The following is a 23,171-nucleotide window of genomic DNA, read 5'->3' as shown; positions in this document are numbered from 1 at the left end:
CACGCTTTCTCTGAGGAATCGCAGATTTGTCCGTGATGAAACCCTCCAGGCCGGGGTTGTAAATATTTGCCTGTGCTGTATTTGTGTGAGCGTTTCATTAACGATCAGAGCTGACAAACATGCACACTCATTGACCCCAGTCATCGGGTGGGGGGGGGGGGGGGGGGGAGCCTGAGACAGTAGTGTGTGTCTAGTGTGCATTTGTTGAAAACGTAAATGCTTCACATGAGGGATTGATGTCACCGCGAGAGAAGACGACTGCAGTGGAAATTAATCTGGTGTGGGTAAACGTTTTCCATAGCCAGCACTCCTGGCTCTTATTTAAGGCCCCTGTCAGAACTTGAAAGTGTAATTGATACAAATTCTAAAGTTTAATTTTTAAAAGTTTATAGTCGCTGAGGGTTCAGAGCTTCGGATTGTTTAAAATTGCACTCACTCCCTTTTCATTAAAGCAGGATAGTCTGAAAACATTTGTTCATCAAAGGCTCGCTACAAATTAGACTTTGAGAAACTCAATTTGAAAGTAAAGAAAAAGCGTTTCTTTTCCTCGGGGGGGAAAGCCAAAGTCTCGGCTGTGTTTGCATTTAAATATAAACAGGGCACAATATCTGGCTTTAAAGATGCATGCAGTCACCATGTGCACACACACACACACACACACATCACTTGCCAAGTGCACACACTCACCCCCAACTATAGAATCTGCCAGTTCCCTTTAAACTGCTACAGACAGCAGCAATGAAAAAAAAAGCTTGTTATCATGTTGCACTCGTGCTCTTAGATTGTTCTGTCTATGCACCACCAATAGTTGAAATTTGTAATAAGGCCTCTGGAGACTCTAAAGAACAGGCTGGCATGTAGCACATTTGTGTCTGTGAAAGGAGGGGTGGGGGGGTGAGGCAGAGAGGGACGGCCAGAGAGGGACGGCCAGAGCAGTGGAATAACATCTTAATCTATCAGAGAAGTGAACAGTGGCCGGTCTGTTTTTGGAGCAGGCTGTGTTGGATGACTCCCAAGCAGAGGGGCAAGGAGCAGAGCCATCTTCAGCTGGTAGTCACTAACATGGCAGTAATAAGGCAGTGATGACCCTCCCAGGACTGCCGGCCAACACTCCCTCTGCCTCCCTTCAGCACAAACACACACACACAGACACACACACATAAACACACAAACACCAAAACAGGCAGAACACTTGAGCAGATAGACGGTGGAGCATCAAATGTCTTCCTTTCTCTCTGTTTCATACATTTACTTTACTTCCTGCTGACTGATCTATATTCACTTTGAATTCATGAAAACAGCCGATCCAGTCTTTAAGAAGTTTGTGAAATCGCCACAGATCCCGATCTAGAGAGTCCTAAACCTGGACACATATTTCCCCTTTTCTTCTGCCAGTCAGCAGAGTACATTTACATTGGAGAATATTTTGAGCCAATAGGAAGGCAAGTTGAAAAACTTTGATTTTTTGAGATACACTGTATTGTACAGACGCCCTATGTGAGCATGCATATATATACATTTGATTTTACCCAGTTTCTCACTGATAAAAGTTTTTATCTCGTTATCGCAGGATTAAAACGCAGGTTTTCCTGGACAGCAGCTTCATCCCAGCAGTTTTCTTTGAGATCTCGAGAAATAAACCAGTTAACACGTGAAAACCAGCGCTGTTATATCAAGATAATACGATTTATAACTCAAGTTCTCAAACCAAACTTACTCATTATCAGTGTGTGTGTGTGTGTGTGTGTGTGTGTGTGTGTGTGTCCACTTGCAGCTAAACACAACTGATCTGAATCTTTTTTTATGTTTAAGCAGAAAAGTTGTTAAGATTTATAAAAAGATTATAACTTTTTTTTTTCCTGGGTAGAAGACAACAACATTTCACCAAATAACCCCGTCGGGCACATAAATAGTGCTAACACCTCACAGTGCAGCTGTCCTGAGTGAGAGGAGAAAAGGCGTTTCTGCACATGGCTCAAAATAAACTTAGCATTAAAATATATGAGTTTGAAGTTTGCACAAGCTGACTCAGAGAAAGGTGATAATTGTGTCTCTGAATGTCTTTTTTTAATGTATTATATCTCCTTAAATGTGTCTCATACTGAAGATCAGCTCAGTAGAACGAGCAGGCTGGAAAAGTTGCATCAAGACAATCAGCTGTGTGTCTGTGATTTAACAAGAAACACAGATGTCAGGACTGAGGCCTTTATGCAAACTGAGATGTTCAAAAACACTTTGAAACATGTGATACCTACATGTGTTTGAAATAGGATACAATATCCATATTGGAATGATCGATTGAGCTGAAAAGTTTGGAAGCTTTAATAAACAACAGCTTCAGATCTTCTGTCGTATTTTAACCCAAAGAGAAAGAGTGAGCACTGACTGACTGACTATCCTGAGTTCCTGATGTTTGCAGAGTTTTAGTACAGAAACAATTCCAATGTGTTTGTGAATAGTCAGTGTGCAGGAGTTTACTTAAAATGTATGTTCATTAAAATCAACAAATGACACAATATTAATGTGCAGGACGTTTTATTATTGTTTTTCTTTTTATGCTTTTCTTTTTTAAGAGACAGTGGAGTCAGAAATCAAAGAGAGAGAGAGAGAGAGAGAGAGAGAGAGAGGAATGACATGGAGCCACGGGTCGGAGTTAAACCTGGGCCGCCTGCTTGGAGGACGCACATGGGGTTCGCACACTAACCTCTAGGCTACCGGCGCCCCAGGACTTTTATTTTTGCTATTCAATGTGTGAAATTGTGTTATTGAGCACCCTAGTGCTAACAGTACTCAGGACAAAGAGAAATGAGTGTAGACTCTTGCACCTGTTGCAGGTGCCTGCACAGTGCATGTTAGACATGTTCTGTTTGTCCATTGCTTGCACACAGAACTCTAAAACTAATAAAAATATATATTTAATGCTTATTGTAATGAAATATCATGTAGCACCTTGTTGGATGTTGTGTTTTAGAGTAAATAAAGTTTTATTAACATGCAAAATGGCACACTTGTCTCCTGACACAAATAAATAGCATTAATTTGAATCGACCTGACAGTGAAAATTATTTATATCCCCTCGGTTGATATTAAGGCGGTCCCTTATCAGTGGCTGTTAGAATGCATAGGAACCACTAATATCATAAATATCAAGTAGCTCGTAAAAAAAATCATTTATTTTTGTCTTTTTTATCACCGTAAAAGCTTCTGAGTGTGTGTGCAGTTTAAATGAGCTTCATACTACTTTCTCTGCATGCAATTAATTTAAGCCAGCCAGATCCATGTCAGCCTGTTCAATAGAGCCTGCAGACAGTTTTGTGTGGCTGCTTACACATATATGGTGGTGTGCATGTGGGAGTACAACCCTCACTGCTCTGTATTGTTAGAAATTTGCATGCTTAAGTCCATATGGCAACTTCCTTTTGACCTGCTTTCCCATCCCTGATGCATTGTCAGGGCTGTCAGCCGATAAAGAATCACTTGACTTGCTATAACAAGTTCAAAAGGAGCTGATGACGCGCCGTTGATCCATGGAGAATCGGCAAAAGGAACACCCCTACTGCTTGCTGCTATCATTCCCATAGAGATAGCCATATTATTGATGGGGAAGGGTTATGCTAATTTCTTTAGGGGAAGGAAAACTTATTTTTTATTTTGGATAACGCTCAAAAAAGGAGGCACGAAAAGAAAAGGATTTCATACGCATCAAACTGAATTCCATATAACCATTTTAAAGGAGCAGCATGAGAATCTGATTTTCATAGTGCATAATGAGTCCCTCTTAAAGACGGAGATGTGTTTTGTCTGGGAAGGGGAAGAAAAAGCAGATATGCAGGCTATCTGTTATCGTCTCACAGAACACACAAACTCACAGGCTGGCTAATGTGAGCGTCTACATGTATTCAAATTATCTTTAAAAAATATAAGTATAGAGTGAAAAGAGAGGGAAATATTAGCCTAATACAGCTCAAATCTTTAAAAATATCTGATATCAATTCGGTCTAAAAATGTGGAAAAAGGTGGAAAAACATGAGGAATTTTCTTCCTCCAAATTGCATTTTTAAAAATATATGACTGAAAAATCATATTTGTAATGTGCTGTAAGGTGCGGATTATTTTCACCCCCAGATGGAGCGTCATGAGCTCTGTGTCAGACTGACCATGTACATGTGTATCTGCCTCTCTCTCTCTTTCTCTCTGACACATACAGCATGGCACAACCGGCGTGGAGGGGTGAGGGAGGGGTGGAGGGATGGTGTGTGTGTGTGTGTGTGTGTGTGTGTGTACGTATGTGTGTGTTGAGAGGGGAGGGTGGGGGTAGGGGGGGGGGGGTGTTATGACCCCGAGATATTCCATTGTGAGCCCATGTCCGGTTCTGAGGACATTTGATAGCATCTCAGTCAGAGGCATTAATGTGTCTCTCGGTTCGACATTTTGAATAATCGGGGCTGTCTGCTGTCATGCTGCCACTAGCTGTCAGCAGCACCGTCTGTCTGTCTGTCTGTCTTATCACACTCCTCTACTCATGCACTTACATTATAGAAAACAAGCTGTCCATGCAAGAGAGCACTTGATACTTTTTTATTATAACCAAACCGTTCCCATAATTACCCCATAATCATTATATAATCCTATAACAAAGCCCCTATTGAAGCCCTGTCTTTTGTCAACGCTGGGACACTGAATCTATAATTGCATTATTCAGTCTCTTCCACCCCCCCTATAGAAGCATAATATATCAAAACCATCCCGCAAGAAAGGTTTTAGTTGCAAGAAACCGTTCGGCCTATGCGGGACGTCTTTTTTTTGGTCGTGCGTGTTTTTTACGCGTCGCAATAAAGTTGTGCCAACTTCAAGTTTACAGCTCCTGTTGGAAATATTCAAGAGGGGGGGAGAAAAAAGTGTTTTCTTCTTTTGCAGAGTGGGCTTTTTAAAAAATATATATCTTTAGAGAGGTGTGTAGAAATGCATTCATTCACAAAGTGGAGCAGTCGCATTATTGATATATCACATTCTCAAATAATTATGTTCATTCCCTTTTGCGCTCCCAGGCAGTAAGAACAAATCGTCAATACATTGAGAGAGAGAAGAAGAAAAAAAAAGGCAAATGCGAGTCCCTGAGGAGCGCTTCTGCGTTTGTATGCACGGGGATTGGCAACACAACGGGGCTTATTTACATTAAATACGCCACAAGGTTACAGTGCAGATAGATGAGCGTCATTTTTATCACTCATTACTTCTCTTAAGCGGTGACTGACGCTCAGGACGCACGGGAGGCAACACTCATTTATCCTGGAGTTTTTTTAAGGCGAAGAGAAGAGGGGGAAAGGCTCGAAACAGTTGAATTTAAAGGTAAGGATTTCTACTTTTTGGGGTAATTTAGTGACCCGGGTGTCTTTACACGGAGGGGTTTGTTATCAAAGCCAATTTCCAACGCACACTGTGGCGGAGCGGCGAGGCTGGCTGTGTGTGAATGGTTCTGTACAGGGGGCAGATTTGAAATAAAAGAGTGTTTGTGGGCAGTTCAAGGTCAGAAACAAACTAAGGTGGTTGGCAATCGGCTTTTTCTCTCGCCTCAGTACCAGGGGAAATGTTACGATGAGGGGATTATTTCTTTAATCGAGGTTCTGTTACACCGCTGGGCTCACCAGCTGCTTTTTTATCCCGGTGAATACCGCTAGACCCGGGCTGTATCCGACCAGTCGGCTCTGCTTTTCTACAATGGAGTGCCTTTTTTTAACGGTACAATGCATTTCACCTACCAGATAGGGGGAGTCCAAGCTGAAAGATGAAGGGAATATGCTGATGCCTGGGCGATCGGCATCAATGCAAACGTTAACCTTTTCGCAGACAAGCGACAGAAAGGGACAGAGGAGCAAGAGGAGACAAGTCAGAAAGCCGTATTTTTTTTTCATTTCCAACTCGGGTGTGCGCGGCGGGGAGCATGGAGGAGTAGACTGTCTTTAACAGGTCCGAAGCGCACTTTTCAACACCCCCCGTCATCCGACAAGAATATGATCCGGTCAAATCATATGGACATGCCTCATTATTCAATGAACACTGCCTCTCGCAACGCAGCCTTTACGCGCAGGAGTTAGCCGGCGCTTCGCCAAATTTAAAAGGTAAGAAGAAGTGTGGAGCTTATAGTAAAAACGAGTGTGGTTTTACTGGAGTGTGCTACTCGCTGGGTAGTGAGGGTTTTTTTGGGGCAGGATTGGGGTTGTGTGTGCGGTTTGCTTCGCTGCGGGGGCCCCCTGATGTCTCCCCAATCATGATTAGAAAATAACAGTGCAATTATCCGTAGCGAGTGCGACTCGTAAAATACACGGTGACAAAATTGCAGCAGGGACTAAGACATGGGTCTGCGATGCTCGACACCTTGCAGCTCAGTGCTTTTTTAAAAAAAAAAAAACTATTTCTATTCCAGCAGAAAATAATTTATTACAAGTTTTGTTTACCGTTTCATGTTTGACTTTTGCACCGCGTTATGCGTAAAAACGCGTTCGGGCGCACAGTTTTTGTATTAATGCGCATTAACAGATCAGCTGAAGAAGTATAGGAGAGTGTAAGGAAAAAGTACAGCTTTGTTCACCGTTTGGAGTTCACACGGAAAACTTTTCCACCGAAACCGGCACTTGTGTTTGAAGAGTGCGGGGAGAGCAGACTCGAAGTTTAACCGGCAGCATTTGCCACACCATGTGTCAAAACTTGTGAGATGGAAGAAGAGCCGGTGAGACCTGCCATTTTGTGCAGTGATCGACCTCTCTTATGAATAAGCAGCCCCTGCATTATGCTTTGAAGGAGACGTAACGATGGCATTCAGGCGAGAGGGGGGTAAATGTCATATGTGGAGATATTAGCAGAGCTGAAATATGATATTTCTGGTAAAAGGTGTCATTTTGGATTCGAGCAGAATGTGCGATTTTGTCTTTTATTCTAAAAAAAAGAGGGGGGGAAAAGTTAAGGCGAGTCGGTGAATAAACATCCGTTACTGTGGGAAATAAAAAATGACGGAGCCTGAAAAGCCGATCATATTTTTTTTCCAGGGGATGGACGAGGGTCGGGGTGTGTGACATGTCATTGCACTCGTTGCCTTACGAGTTTCCGCGTTGTCCTCTTTTAATTTACAACAGTGTGTGTTTATATTTAGGGACATCGGAAATATCCAGCAGGTTGAGCGCTACAAGAAAAATCTCTAAACCAGCCGCTGAATTCCCTTACTGAGGCGACAAATCCTCATTTGTGTTTATGTGACGGGGCCGTATTGAATTATCAGTGATATGTGGCAGGGGGGTGGGGGGGGGGTTGAGGCTTGCAGTCCTCTGTCTCACCGTGCGTCTTGGGTGGGGAGGACCTTTTTTTTTTTTCTTGGAAGTCGACTTGACCCCTGAGTGATCTGACCTGGGTTTATCCAGTCACTTCCAACAGCTCCCCAGCTGCTGCACAATGCATGTCATCCTTCTTAAAATACTCAACAATGTCCATCACGTTGTTTTCTCTAACATTCCCTCAAGTTGTCTCCAGCCAGAAAAAGAAAATAGAAAAAACAATGTTGCCTCTTCCTCAGATTCATTCTGCAGGAAAAAGGGGGATAAATAGATGATCTGTGCGAGTTGAGATGCTGTTGTTGTTTTTTAATGGTATTGCACACAAGGCAGGATATTATGTCTGAAATAGTGTCTGGGCGTAAACCCTTTCTGTCAGCTCCTTACATTCTCTTTATTAGACCAGAAAGTGTGTCCTCCGCCTGCTCAACAGACCTGTTCGCCCTGTGCTGCACCTCTCAAGCGCTGCTCCAAGTTTGAAATGTTGTCATTCTTTTTGGGGAGAAAATATTTGGAAAGAGAGACACAGTGTTTTAAGAAAAAAAAAAGGCCTTGCTCTGCATAACTGGCCTGTTGCAGGAATTCATGTGTTAGATTTGTTGTCAAGGCCTCTGTGATTTGTTTTAGCAATTCATTTAATATTCATTAGGCCTACTTGTGATTTTTTTTACATTCATCTTGTCAGGCTGCATTTGGATACCAGATACCAGTCGATGTAATGAATTATCCGATTCAGAATCAGTATTGTTGATGATGGAATAGTTATTCTGATAAAATATGCAAGAATTATTTATCTTCACTTTTTTGTCAAATATGATGAGTTTTATTGTCTTTCAATTTTCAGTCGGTGTCAGATTTTTTAACAGCACGAGAACACACGTAGAGCAGCAGAGTGTTTTCTTGTGCAGCAACTTTCTGAGCGGCCGAGCTCAAAATGTGCTCCTCTGAGGCGGTCTGCAGCATCGCCGTCGATCTTGTACGAGTTGCTTTCCCCACCTGTGTCAGCGCTGCTAAAGGAGGGGAGGCTGCAGGCCGTGACTGACTGACTGACTGTGGCGATACACGTTTCTCAGCTGAGAAACGAAGGAGAAAAGGAGTGATGTGGGAGAGACAGAGGGAGAGAGAGAGAGAGAGAGAGAGGGAGCCTGACATGCAAGGGATGGCATCAAATCAGTCCTCCTTTCACCAGGCTGTCAGTCAGTCAGTCAGTCAGCTCACCGTGGAGGAGACCCACTCGACTGAAGCCGCCGCGTTTGTCAGACCGAACACACGGTGAATTATTTGTGCACTGACATGTACACAATCAGATTTTTTGTTTCAAGAAAGCAAAAGGGAAGAAGGAAAAATCACACACTTGTTTAACAAATGGAAAGGCAGCACATGAGCAGACCTCCCTTTTGCAAACAGCAAAGTGGTGTTAAGAAAATACATAATGTGGGCAATCCACGGCCGTGTATGTATGATGAACAGGAAAAACAAGAAATCTAAAAAAATATACTCTACAATAGTCCGTGTTCTATACTGTCTGAAAACGACGTGCAGTCCCCCTCGCGGTGCAGCCTCACTGTGGCGAGTCGATCACCTCCTGGTGTAATTATATGGAGGAGGGCTCCAGCTGTACAGGCTGCGGGGCCAGGGTTCCCAGTCCGCTGGGATTCAGGGCGGTGGTGGGCAGGCCAGATCAGGCCAGCTCTGCTCATCAGCCAGCCATTAATTGATATGTGCAGTCATTGTGAAACCGACCCCCCCCCCCCCACCCCCCAACCCCCCTACCACCAATTCTTACCTACTGGGGGAAGACTGGGGATACTGGCTGTGTCATATCTTCATTTCCATTCTGCTGCAAATCTACTCTCTGGTCTCCACACGGGCAACAGGGCAAGGCGGAGGCGGACATGTATTGTGTGTGTGTGTGTGTGTGTGTGTGTACATGTGTGTGTAGCCTGTGAAGGGGGGTGGGGTGGGGGGGTGTTGAAGGGGCTGTAACACACAGGTGTTAGTCCGGGTCGAGGCTTGTAAGCTCCATGACCTTGATCTCTCGGGTTCAAGCCAGGGAGCAGGAAGATGTAGGCGAGCTGGGAGTTGCAGTTGCGGCGTGAGGCTAATGTGACAAGCACTCACACACACACACACACACTCACACACACTCACATACACACACTCACACAAACGAAAGCACTGGATTGAAACACAGAGACTGAATCACAGATGAAATTTCATTGACTTAAAAAAAAAAAAATCATACGCTAGTTTAGACAGAAAATGTAAAAGTAGGAGATTTTTTCTCACGTTTGCTTGAATCTCAATCATCGGAAACATCACATAGGATGTTTTTTTTTCTTCCTCCAATTCCTCCGAGCCCACGGGGGTGCGATGTTCAACTTTTATAAGATCGGCAATTATGATTCCTCCGGCTGTGATGATAAATTGAAGGGGGCCACATATTGATGATGAATGACCTCCAAGTTTGATGAAGTTAGTGCTGCTGACCTTTTGCACATTATCCCATCGTTTTTTCAGCATCTCATCTTCAGAAATGAATTTGGAGACGGTGGCTGTTATTTCGTCGTCCTTTATGTGACACGCTCGACGCTGTCATGTTCTGATTTTTTTTCTTTTTTCTTTATCCTGCTATTTTTAACATGTTGCTTTTGTTCAAATCAACTGACAGCGGGGGAAAGAGAATCTTCACGTCTGAATCGGTTATTAAAATGTATAAAAAAGCAACGGGAAATATGGAGGAAACCATTAGGCGGGAATGAATATGCTATCAATTAAAATCTAGCCGTATGGATGATCAGCTTCACTCAATCATTGTTTAAAAGCAGAGTTTATGTTCAGTTTCCTGTTGTGTGCGTGCGAGCTGCATTGTGCTGTGTGAATGCCTCTTTTATAGTTGGATTGTATATTTTCCCGGTATGTTCTTCCCTCCTGCGAGCTTGATACGGGTTGGGGTGGGGGGGTTAAAGGGTTGGAGGAGAGGAGAGGAGGAGGAGGAGGGGGGGGGGTAATCACAGACGTCATTTTTGATCTAAGAATAAAGCGTGTAGGGCAGATGAGGTGCTGACAGATAGGCTTGACTCAGTCCTTTCATGCCGGGGTGCCATCACAAGGAGCGTCTGCCTGTCTGGGCATTCTGGGGGCGGAGGGGCCGAGGGGTGAAGGCGGGTGAGGTATGGACGAGGAAAAAGAAGAAGATGTGAGTGGGAGAAGTGGGCATGGAATTGGGTTCAAGGGGGATCTTCTACCTTCTTTAAATCTTCTTTGGAGAAAAAAAAAATGTCCAGTCTGAGAATGTGTGTGTGAAAGATTGCAACAGTTTTGCAAACAGTGTGTGTATGTGCACGTCAATACAAGTGTGTGTGTGTGTGTGTGTGTGTGTGTGTGTGTGTGTGTGTGTGTGTGTGTGTGTGTGTGTGTGTGTGTGTGTGTGTGTGTATTTTCAGGGTTAGCTCAGCCTTGAGACAGTCCGGTGTCCGGGCAGTGCTTCGTCCTTGCCCTCTCTCTCTCTCTCTCTCCCTCTCTCTCTCTCTCTCTCTGTCTGTCTGTGAAATCAGTTGGCGCTCACATAACACCAACAAGGAATGCGTCCTGAAAAAAAATGTAAAACACCTTATCCTCACAACCCGTGATATTCCTCCTTTGTTTGCCCGGCTTCCCCCGCTGAGCCGCCTTGGCATTAAGGCATTATTGAGTTTGGCTTTAGTTTGATTTTTTTTTTCTCCCCCCTTGAAGTTCGTTAGCACTTTGGATTTAAGGATGCATCATGCGATGTCAGGACTGTTTTTCCCTTTTTTGACGAGTTGGAACAGTCAGCGCTGCATTTTTCAGCTGTGTCATTCCCGTAGACAACAGCTTAACAGAAACGGGCAAGCAGGCATCAATCAGAGGTCCTGAAGCAGAGAATTGTTGCTGCTTAACATGCAGCCACGCTCAGCTAAGACTGTGGTAAATACCTCCAGTGCTGATGAGATGGAGGGTTATAGATGTGTGTGTGTGTGTGTGTGTGTGTTTGTTTGTGTGTGAGGCAGGTTAACCACTTCACACACCATCACTGGCTGCATCATGTATGTCATGTCTGCTCTTTAGCCGATTCCACCTCTCCGATGTGACCTCTGTAAACTTTCCAGACCTCCACTAATGAGCACGCAAAAGTCGCACGAGATGGAGGGGGGAAAAAAAAGGAAACAGTGGAGAGAAAGAAAAAGAGGGAGAAAAAGGGAGGGTGGTGAGGATGCAGGAGAAGAGAACTCCTGCACCTTTAATTATGATCAAGAGGTTTTCACCAAAGGATGGAGGCGTTGCAGTTCTGTTGCGCTCGTAAATCTGGCCCCGGATGCCGTATATTGTGTCGAACGATTACTGTACACCATTATAGTGCATATTCAACTGCCTCTCCTGCAACCTGATTTGCATAATTGGATCTTTAATGAAACTTGCCTTGTGGAACAAAAAAAAAATACAAAAAAAAAAAAGTGAGATGAAAAAAGTGGTTTGGTTGTGAGGGCCGTCAGAGAGGGGAGAGAGAAAATGACTTGATGTAGACGAATGCCCACCCCCCCCCTCAAATGTTTATTGGACTGGGGAAAGGTGGTGCTATTGACAGAATAAGGATGACAGAGAAATATAAAAAAAAAAAACAGATGGGGGTGGGGGCGGGGGTAACCTGCTCTGGTCCAGGCGCTCGCACATCAGCGGCAGTGCTTACAAATAGGATGAGAAGTGACTGTGAAAGCTGTACATTCCCCGCCAGGTCTCGCGGGTTAAGACTACAATAGCGGGATATTCTCTCGCCCGGGGGGGATTTCAGCTCCTCTTCTGTCGACACTCATTGCACCAACTTGTTACTCAGGGAAGATGGCTCTTTTGTAGAGAAGCCGATTCCGCCGCCGCTCGCCTGCTGGAATTCCTCCGTCACAAATATTTTGACAATGCCTAATCAGGAGCTGTCGCTTTTTTCAGTCTCCTCTGTTTTTTTGTTGTTGCAGTAACCGATTGGTACTTCTTTCTATTTGCCTGTGCATGCTCATGCCGCTTGCATTTTTTTGTAATAATTTATCTTTTTTTTTTTTCACATTCACATGGTTGTGCTTTATCTTAAAGCTCACGTTCTCATTTGCCCGGCACTTGTTTGTAACCATGTCAAAGTATCTGGTTAAATTACAAAGTGTCCTGTTTCCCTGTGCCTCCAGGAAGTGGAGGTTAAAACTCTCCTAGTCCCACTTTCACATCGAGAGCCCAATGGATAATAGATTATTTGCTCTAATTTTGACGAAGGATCTATAAAGAAGTGACAGTGAGTGGGGGGATATATAGAAGAAAAAAAGGTGCCGTTTCTAATGGACCAACACGAGAGAGACTTTGAGGTAGCGCTCTTGTTCATGCCCTCCATTCAAAAGTGGGACATCCAGTTTTTAATCGAGGGCTAATGTTAAAAAACAACCAATCGTTGATGATGTGTTAAGAGTGTTTGTGCGCGCTAAGCTGCCTGCAAGCAGCGGTTCTCTCTCTCTCTTGCTCGCTCTCTCTTTCTGTGTGTGCGAGTGTGTGTTTCCACTCCACATCCGTGGGAGTGGATCATGTGTCAAAGCGGTTTACAGGTGGCCTGCAGGGCAGCAGCTCGACAGAGAGGTGCAGGGAAAGGCAGTCAAGGTTCAAGTACCTCAGAGGCTCTGACGGCGCTGAACTAAGCAATCCCAGCATCTGAGAGGACCCTTCAAACGCCTCCTTATCGCACTCCTCCCTCCAACATTTCACTCTTCTTTTCTCTTCCATCTCTCCCGCTACACAGCCTGGGCCGTCTCTCCATCCTCTCTCCCACTCTTATCTCTCATTTATTCCTGTTGTTTCTTTTATTTCTTCTTCTCCCCCCCCCCCCACTCCTCCACTTCCTATTTATACCCGCTGCCAGTCTTTTCTAGAATACGTATTGCCGCTGGACTTGAATCCAAAAGAGGAGACTGAAGTTACCAATGAGTTGTTACAAAGCAAATCCTGCAGGCTGTGCTTCCTATGTTTCTTTAAAATGGCTTTCAAATTTCGTCAAAATCTCATCGTCCCCCTTTTTTAAGTGAAAATGAGACATGAACTTTAACTGGATAGAAAGATGAGGAAATAAAAAAAAGACATTTTACACATTTCCAATTAAATGAAGCTTTAATGTAAAGAAAAAAAAAGTGAATTTTGTTTTTTTTTTGTGACAAGAGAGAGTTGAGAGGTTATTCCCCTGCTTTCCTCCAGACAAACATGTCCCAGTCGGGGTTAAGCTGGAGCAAATATGAACTCCATTTTAAAGCCGGAAACTGTCGAGTTCTTTCCTGACAAACACACCACTGTCTTCTTTTTATAGCATGAATGAATAAACTCAATAATGTTTCAGATGATAAATCGGCTTCACATTTCTTGACCTTTTTATTAAAAAATCTGAGCGTTGTGTGACGTCTCCTTCTGGCCTGACTCTGCTCACACGTGTAAAACTATTCCAACATGCTCCTCGAAGTTTCAAGTGAAGAGCTTTTAGTGACTCACGATTGAATGGAAACAGCTCCCGACACTTTAACACTTTCACGCACAGAGAGTCCCCTTTTGACACATTTTTATTTTCTCTTAATTGGTCAAATTAGAAAAAAAAAATACTTAAGGAGACGATTGGGATTGTTTTTTATTAACCGACAAAGCACAACAATCGGTGGACTGGTGTATGCAGAGAGGGAACGAGATAAATATACAGTAGGCAGAGTGATGACAGGACAGAGTGGAGGGGGAAAAAAAAAACACTTAGAGAGAAAGGCAGCGAGCAGAAGGGGAGAAGGAGCGAGACAGAGAGGAGGGATGATGTACTTAACGGTATCTGTGGGCTTCCTTCTGAACAAGCTGCTGCCACAGATCCTGGGAGCCTGCGTTGATAAATTCGGTTTGATAAAAGTCACTGAAATGCCGGCCTGTCTGCACACCTCTATTAAGCGCTGGTACATTTGTCACAGCCAGTGGAAGTCAACCAAAGGGTTTTAATGTCACATCAGGCTGAATTAAAGACTCAATCGAAAGCCCTGAAAGGTTTAGGTTTTTATTCCAAGTGACAGAAGTGGTGGTACAGCTGAGGCTGGCGCGTAAGATTACTGCGACTGACTTGATCGAGGCAGACATTTTACATTTCATATTTGGGTATTGGGAATTTGCTGATTATTTGTTGCTCTTTTTTAGCCTCAATGCTCATTTTCTATCTGATGACTTTGAGCAGGGGGGGGAGGGGAGGTAGAGGAGGGGCATTATTTTTGTAATTCATGTTTTTTAATCAAGAGAAATTAGATCAATGCTGCATTAATCATCACCCTTCCTTAATATAGCAAAACTGAGGGAGCATTTAAAGAAGCCTCGTATTTAAAAAAAAAAATAAATCAAACACACACTCACACAACTTTCCGCCCCCTGAGAAGCCCCCTTAATACCACATTACTGTTCTCCATTTATGCAAAAGTAAACAAGTAAACCCAAAAGGCAAATGAGCATTCCAGGCGTTTAAACACACAGCCTTCTGTAAACGCCTGGCGCAGCCGCGACCACGTCTCAGAAGGCAGAGCTGCACATGAGATGCAGACGGTTGCTACTGAATGTTTTTTTTATTTTTTAAGGTAAATATGTTTCTATTTGTTTATTGCTGACCCATTTTGAGGACAGGACAGCTAAAAAAAACAAGTCCTTTCTGTGCTTCTTATTTTACGGGACATCATTTCCATAAAACAGCAGAAGGCCTCTATTTAATACTCGACTAACTTAGGGACTGTACACAAATTATTAGTCGGGGGGGGGGGGGGGGGGGGGGGGGTTGTGTATAACTCGCTCCCATTTAAAAAAAAATAGCAAAACCTTGCATCACATTAACACCATTATCAGATAATCATACTTATGTCAAAATGATATTCAGTTTTCTACTTCCTGCCTAAAAACAGTTCCTTTTATTGAAAACAAGGCGTGGGCAGACGAACGCCGCAATTTAAAACCTCAGCCTGGATCCCAAATATTAAAAATAACAATAATTAAAGATTTGTTTTTGGCCTTTTTTTAGATAGGACAGTGGACAGAGTTGGTCATCAGGAGAGATTGGGGAAAGGGGCAGCACATGGGGGCATGACCCAACCACCAGGTCATCAGCAGGCCCCCAATATTTAAGATCTGTAGCTGAACTCGGGCACCAGATGGCCCAGCGGTTGTGTTGTGTGCGCCATGTACAGAGGCTATAGCCAATTCTGTAGCGGCCATGGGTTCGAATACAACCTTGTCCATTTGCTGCATGTCATCCCACACTCTTGCGTGTCTAATAAAGCCCCCCCCCCCCCAAAAAAAAATAAATAAATAAAAAAAGTCTAGCTGAACTGCATATTGAACTTGTTTTTTGGAGTGACTGTTCAGGTTTGTAACGCTGCTTGCTGGAGATCAGGTCCACATCAGAAACCACTCCTTAACTCCACATGAATTTTCTTTCTAAAAAAAACAAAACATATTTGTGGTACTTAACCACGGCCCCTTACTGTTCTGCACCCGAAACCAACAATCAGCCGCTGATAAAACCACTAATGATGAATGTGTACTTAATGAAATTCATCCAAAATATTTGATCTTTCCTTTTTCTTCTTTGCTTGTTCTGTTTCTGTCAGCGCACATAGACGGAGACACGTGCACACACTCACAAACAATCATCACATCCCACCTGGTGTTTTATTTAATTAGGTAAAATACACATTACATGTCCGTGCGCACACACGTGTGTGTTTGTGTAAAGTGTGCTGCGCTCACCACGAGCTGTCAGTCTTTCATGAACTACTTTAAAAAAGTGTTGTTCAAGGTGGGAGCTAAATACTATTTATCCATTATTTATCTGTGTTATTACCGGGGTTGAATTTAAAAAGAGAGCTCTCCGACGTGGGAGAATTCCCCCGACGCCTGGCTCCTTCCTTTAATACGTCTTTGTAAGTCATAAAGGAATACTCCCACCCCCTCCAAAAGAGACACCTTTAACAGATCTAGCACAATTTCCAACAGCTTTCACAGATCATCTTTTTTATTTTTATTTTCAAACAGCTCACCTCATCATCTTCTTCTCTCTCCATCCCCCCCCCCCCCTCCTCCTCCTCCTCCTCCTGCTCATCTTTCTCTTTTTGTTTTCATCTTTTTTTATTATTATTATTCTTGATGGTAAGCTGCGGTTGTTTTCTTCAACTCAGAACTGCGTGTTATCTCTTTTGTTGTGTCGTTCACACCAATCGTAGTAATGGGGAAAGAGTTAAGTGGAAGTGCCCGGGCCCCTTGTTCAGCTTGTCTGTCGGCTGCTTTGGTAAACAGGACTGTCAGATCTGCAATCGGGGTGGAGGGTGGGGGGGTTTGGAGGGGTTTCTTGCATCCATGATGTTGTTGATTTTCTGATAGGCTCACAGTGGGGGGAGTGAGTTCACCCGTTCAAAATGTGTCCCAAAAAATGGGGAGTCATTAAAGAAACAGGAAGAGGACATGGAAGACTTACAATTGAATTGTTTCTCAGTTTGTTCTCTGCAGAGAACAACAGTTACTCAGTGAGCGCTCGAAGAAATACAGACACAGCGACGTTTCAGAGAAAGTTCAGGTTCATCACAACTGGTTCAGTTTATAACAAAGCGATTGTACGCCTGGTGGTCAAGTTGCTCAGCCGGCTTTCTTACATAAAATAACTTTCTCACCTAAGAGCACAGAAAGAGGTCAGGGGGTAAAAAGAGTGTGACAACTTAACGTGGTTTCAAGAAAACATATTTTTTCCAAATACCACTCAACCTTAATTAGTGGCATCCACAAACCGGTTGTCAAGATAAATAAATCTGCAAACCTCATCAATATTTATGTCTGAAATATAAATGTATAGCTAGGCCAGCTGCACGACCGTCCACACAACAGTGGTCGGTACTTCTCTTGAAACGAATATCTTGACAATAATTAGATTGATTTGCATTTATAGTCGATGAAGCCCAATGATGATTATTGATCCCAGATTTATACTCTCAAATCACTGAAATCTGATATTGAACTCTGTCAGTAAAATGTCTTTAAAACTATTGGAGCATTGCTGTTCAATTTCGTTCATCTAGCCTTTCAGTTAAAATACCAGCCAGCTGATTGTCGGCCTATTCGTGCGCCAGTCATCACAGCAGTATCAGCATGTATGAGCACCCGTATTAAAATGAAGTTTTACAGAACATTTAAAGCAGAAAACGAAGCTTGAGTGATTCAGAAATTGTGCTATCATTTAATTTGCCCTGCAGGGCTTCAACTCCATAGTTCACGGTGCTCTTAGCATTAGCACATGTAGCTGTGTGTAGGCTAACAGTAAAAATAAAAATCCAATATCTGTTGGACTTGTACAAACATTCATGCTTTCCTTATGATGAATTATAAATTCTTATGATTCTGAAAATCAAAGTACCATGTCGTTGTGAGTATGTTAGCATGCATATGTTAGCATTTTGCTAAAGACCTTACATGGCAGAAATAAACTCTGAGAGCACTTAGCGCGGTCATGTACTCCAAGCCTGTGATACCACAAATGTTAACCTTAACCACATAAAGACGTAAAGTCATTTTAAATGTTTTCTTTCATGTCAATGCAAAGTCAAAGACTTTCATTTGAATCAATGGAAACAATCGAGTCCAGTATTAAGCTCTACAAACCGACCTCCTGGTACTTGCTGTACTAGTCGTAGGCTTATGCAGCTTTTAAATCTGATCATGAGGCCAAAACTCTGAAAGTTAGATTACGTTTTGAACAAACCACAGTCATACTTTCACAGAATATTAACCTGTTGATTTGTGTTTGTTAAAAAACTTTACAATGTCGACTCTTCTACATCGCCCTCCGTCCCAACTCAGTGTTTTCCACTTCACTCTTCCTTTGACCCCTTGACCAGAAGTTACTCCCATCTTGGGAAGTCCTTTTAACGCTCCTCCAACAGGATGAGCTGACGGCAGAGCTGCTTCAGATTAGAGAACGGAGAGGTTTGCTCCACAAACCCAAGTTGTGGTCGAGTTTATCTCTCCCTCTCTCTCCCTCTCTCCCTCGTGGCCTCCGTCTCTCTGATTGCCGATCAGCCCCCGAGGGCTTTGAGGCGCTCTTGCTGGATCCCTGTGATTAGAGTAAATGGCCTCCCCTCTGCTTGCCGGAGATCAGGGTTTGGTTTGCGTGGCGGGAGTGAGGTGGACTGCGGAGGGCGAGGTGAACAGATACAGAAGAACACTGAGGCTGAGCGAAGATTATGGAGAATAGACGTTGGAGAGAAATTCTATGTTGCTTTGACATCTGGTAAACATTGATGACAAGACTCTGTATCAGATTTATGGAACAAACTGACTTCTTAATGTTAACAAAAAGCATCACATCAGAGTCACAGTGATCATTTTAAATCATTCTGTTGGTTTTTTGGGAGCTCCACTTTCTTTTCTGAGGCGTACCGAGGGTTGTCTCGAGAATTGCACAGACTAGCATAAACACAGATTTGAAATGTTTGAATGCAGCTAGAATGTAACCCTAATTAATTAACAAGGCTATCTCAGAAAACATGGAATTGTATTTTTAAGAAAAAGTGAATTCATCCTTCCCAGATCACTTTATTCAGACTTAAGCCTGGATCACACTACAAGAATTTAAAGATCTTAACTGGTGTTAAAATGTGAGAGACCTCTTATGTGATGACCTTTGATGATGCATTAAACAGTTTTGTTCCTTTAGTGTGTGGAGAGCTACGATTGGACCAACAGCATCACACCACTGACTGGTAGATTCCTGAGACTTTCAAAACTGGAAATCCTAAAAAATATCTCTCTGCCAAAAGGGACTTTAGAGTTAAACAACATGGCAGACGACAGACAGGAAACTATCAGGGATTAACATTTTTTTCGGACTAAAAATTCACAAAAAAACAATTGCTGAAGTTGTTGAGACAGCTTGACCACTGGATGTACGTCACAGCGTGATCTGGGGGTGAGTAGATACAGGTTTGCAGTGGTTTATCGGCTTGCTGCGTAATCCATGTGTGCGTTCTTGCCGCATGACAGGATGTTGGGTTGTAAATACTGAACATGTTTGATAGTTACGATTTTCGCAACGTCTTCCACGCAGACTGGGAAAAAGTAAAACATGGTTAATTTAAGAAACAGGAGAGGAAAATCTGGTAACGTTGTCTTTAGCATCGTCAAAAATTCTGTGATTTTCTTACTTTTGTGGGAAGAAAATTGAGCCCATAAACGGCTGTTTTATCATGAAGTGTGTACGCCATCTGAGTCCAGCTCAGAGGAGTGATGGTCTACCTCTACAGGTAGTGTGCTAAGCAGTGTGTGTGCGTCTGTGTGTGCGTTTTGACATGTGGCCTGTAATAAAATGTGAGCCCTCAGGTGCAGAATCCCCCTGTGTGCATGTCAGCCTTTTAGAAGTCTGCTTCCCCTTTTCTTCGCTGTCTCTCCGACTCTACAGTACGTACCAGTACCTGTCATGAGTTTATGTGTGTGTGTGTGTGTGCGTGTGTGTGTGTGTGTGTGTGTGTGTGTGTGTATGTGTGTCAGTTACTGCTGGGAGCGGCATTTGATCCAGCCGTGGCTCTTGTTCGTGTGGAGCCTGACGGAGAGCAGCGGAGGTCAGTCTCCTCCTCAACACTCCTTTTTCATCCAATTTCTGAGGCTGCGGGCGGCCGCTTGCCGCGCTTTTGTTGCCGGAGGTAATCTGTGAAGTGATCTTAATTATGGAGGTTCGGCCTGTTCCTCTCTCTCTCTCTCTCTCTCCCCCCCACCTCTTTCTTTCCCTCTCTTTCTCTTCCCCCTCTTTTTATTCTTTCTCTCTGTCTCCTCTCTGTACACGCTTTTAATCTAACAGCGTAGTTAGCTGGTAATGAGGGCGAGGGGAGCACGTGTGCTTCTGCTTACACATGCTGCGAGGCGTCGAGGAGGAGGAGGAGGAGGAGGATGAAGAGACCGAGGAAGGATGAGAAAGGGTGGAAAGACATTGTACAGTTTCCATGACAGGTTTGTCAGGAAAATTATAAGTTGGAGCGAGAAATCTGGAATTTATTTTGAATTCTCCCTCAGAGCTGTGTGAGAAACACGGCTCGACTTCACGACAATAATAACAATATCGATACTTTTGGTTAAATCCTTGAAGGACAAACAAGCAGTATCTTGATTTTTAATTAAAATTCTGTCAATCTGTTCGCTATCTACAAGTTGACTTAGCACTGCATTTATTTTTTTTAAAGAAACTCTCCAGCTTGAAATACCATTTTTCAGTTATTGTTGAATATATAAAATATGACAGAACACACAAAGAAGATTTGTTGTATTTGCAAAAAATATCCAAACGATATATTTAATTTAAAAAAATGAAGCAGGAGAGTCGTGGAGCTTATTCTTAAATAAATACAATTTAAACAAAAAAAAAAGGAATGAAAGTTTGATGGATTCCTTTAAGGAGCTCTGAAAGTGGTTGTGAAGGAAGGAGGAGGAGAGGTAGTGAGACCTGGGGGGAAGGAAGAAAAGGAGTGGGAGGGTTAAAGGGGCAAAGGGGGGAGGGGGGGTGTTAGAGAAGGAGGGAGTTAGATGGGATCCATTACACATAAACAGCCGAGGCATTGATGAGATGATCCGACGAGGATTAGGCCGACAATCCTGATGGACACTGAAAAGGTGACCACACGGAAGGAGGGGGGGCAGAGTGTGTCTTAACGCACATGTGGAAATGTGTGTGTGGCTTGTAGAACAATAGCATAAACCATATGGCCTCATTATGACACCCCCCCCCCACCACCACCACTCATCTCACCCGCCCGACTCTAGCGCTGTCGTCGCTCCTTAAGGTCGCACCGGGAGCCGTTTCCAGGTCACGGCGAGGTCAGAGGGCAGCCTCTGGGGCGTGAATGCCAATCACGTCAGAGCTTCACACTTATGTGAACACGAGTTATTTTCTTCATGTATGAAAGACTTGATTTTAAAGTTTGTTCTTTTAATTTTGTCAAATGACCCCGATACTTTGTGTAAAAAATACAAAAATAGAACTTAGTATTTAAAAAGGCTTTTTTTTCAAAGAGTATAGACGACGACTCGAGTCGAATGATGGGATGATCCAAATAAGCAACAGAGGTTTTCAACATTTGCTATTTAATTAACCAATAGCATCAAAGTATAAGTAAGCATTAGTATAAGTTCAGAAGTCTCAGTTTGTTGAAATTCTTTATTAGGTGTAACCTCCTTGAGATGTGTGATGTCGTTTTGGAGTGGCTCCTAGAATACAAAAATAGACAAGAAAGATGTGACTATTAAATGATGATGAGGCACACAAAATCCAGGGGAACCTACTCAAGGCAGAGAATCAGATGGGAAAAAAATTGCACAAATACATCGGCAACATTTCAGAATTAAAAAGTTGTCTGCGTATTTATGCGGTTTAGTCAGTGTGTAGAGTGTTTTTAGTCATTTAAAACAAGAAATCACTAAAAAGTGTGGTGCTCAAGTCGAGTTTTGGTTGCTGTTGTATCAAAAAAAAAGAAACTGATATCATGTGATTTTTTTTATAGTATAATATTGAAGTTTTACCATTCTGGTATCATGACAACCCTTTAAACAACTTCAATGATTCACACATTTATCAGATAAATATGCCAAACAGTTGATGGTTTCAGTTTCTTGGATCTTGAACTTGATTATGTTTATTTGTGTGAAGTTGAATCAGTTTAAGAAATCAAAAAGGGAGATATTTAAACTTTTCATTTAGCCAATGCATTCACTTTCTCACTGATGGGGTTAATGGACGGCCGAATCGTTTCCAGGTCAGAAAACTCAGAGATTTGTTTGTTGTTGCTACAATCTGCTCCAAATCTGACGATGAATCCTATCAGTCAGTTTTGACCCAGAAACCGTCCAAAAAGTCACCGATTCCAGGTCTTCAGATGTCATCGGTGTTTCTTGTTATCGGAGGGATGGTGAGGAGAGAACAGGTGGTCGGTATCGTCATCATTTTTGTTATAAACTACCCAATGAATCGAGTCGGATCCTGAGTTTTTGTGATTTCTAAATTCTGATGCTAAGAAGTGAGGAGACCATGGTTAGGGGTACGTCTCCCTCTTTTTGCAAGGTGCTTTTGTGTGCAAGTGTGTGTGTGTGTGTGTGTGTGTTACAATGAGACTGCTAATTCCTTCAGGGTCAAGGGGAGGGGCCGGGGTTAAATGGTGTGACAGGGGAGGTCAACAGTGATTAGCTGCCATCTGACCTGGTGGCTGGATGCTGGAGAAGGAGGGAGACAGGAAGTAGTAGAAGAAGAAGAGCGGAGGGTTGAATTTGGGTTATCGGTTTGTTGGAATCTTTGTGTGTTTGTTTGTGTGTGGGAAACAGTCTCCCCCCCACCTCCCTCCCTTTGTACTCACCCCCCACTGTCCCCTCCTCTCCTCATGTCCTTATATTATTAAAGGTTGCCTCCGTGCTTAAGTAAGGCAAAGCAGATGGCCCTTTTCATAAATCATGCTTATAAGATGATTATAGGCGTCGCCGCCCACCATTCTCCCCTTCACTTACCCGTACAGTAGTGCTTAGAGTTTCCACGAGGGCTGGCCTAATCTGGCATGCTGTAGTTTTTTAAAAACAGAAAAAGCGACCGCTAAAAGCTAAATTCTCATTATTTCACCAAACCACGGTAAATAAATGCCAGAGTTTCAAAAACCTGAGAAAAAGAGGGAAAAAGTCACGCAAAGAAAAGAAAAATGATTTTTGCATTGCCGCCTCCTCCTCTCTCTCTCTCTCTCTTACTCTCTCTCTCTCTCTCCTCAGTCTCGCAGCGTTACCCCCCACTTGTTC

General features: G+C 43.2%; 1 protein-coding gene across 4 annotated transcripts in view; it reads left to right on the top strand.

The window, feature by feature from the left end:
- Positions 1 to 4,789: 4,789 nt before the first annotated feature.
- znf536 (zinc finger protein 536) overlaps positions 4,790 to 23,171 on the top strand; it is a 219,300-nt gene continuing 200,918 nt past the window's right edge. For 2 of the 4 annotated variants that reach the window (XM_065952508.1, XM_065952506.1), the window contains exon 1: positions 4,790 to 5,349. The gene's annotated coding sequence lies outside the window, so the exon portion shown is untranslated. Of the gene's footprint in view, positions 5,350 to 5,415; positions 6,120 to 23,171 lie in introns of those variants that run through there. The other 2 variants (XM_065952507.1, XM_065952505.1) reach the window with 1 other exon arrangement.

The sequence above is a fragment of the Labrus bergylta genome, chromosome 3 (genome assembly GCF_963930695.1).
Source record: "Labrus bergylta chromosome 3, fLabBer1.1, whole genome shotgun sequence".
In the NCBI taxonomy this organism is placed as follows: domain Eukaryota; kingdom Metazoa; phylum Chordata; class Actinopteri; order Labriformes; family Labridae; genus Labrus; species Labrus bergylta.
This window is presented reverse-complemented; position numbering and strand designations above follow the sequence as displayed.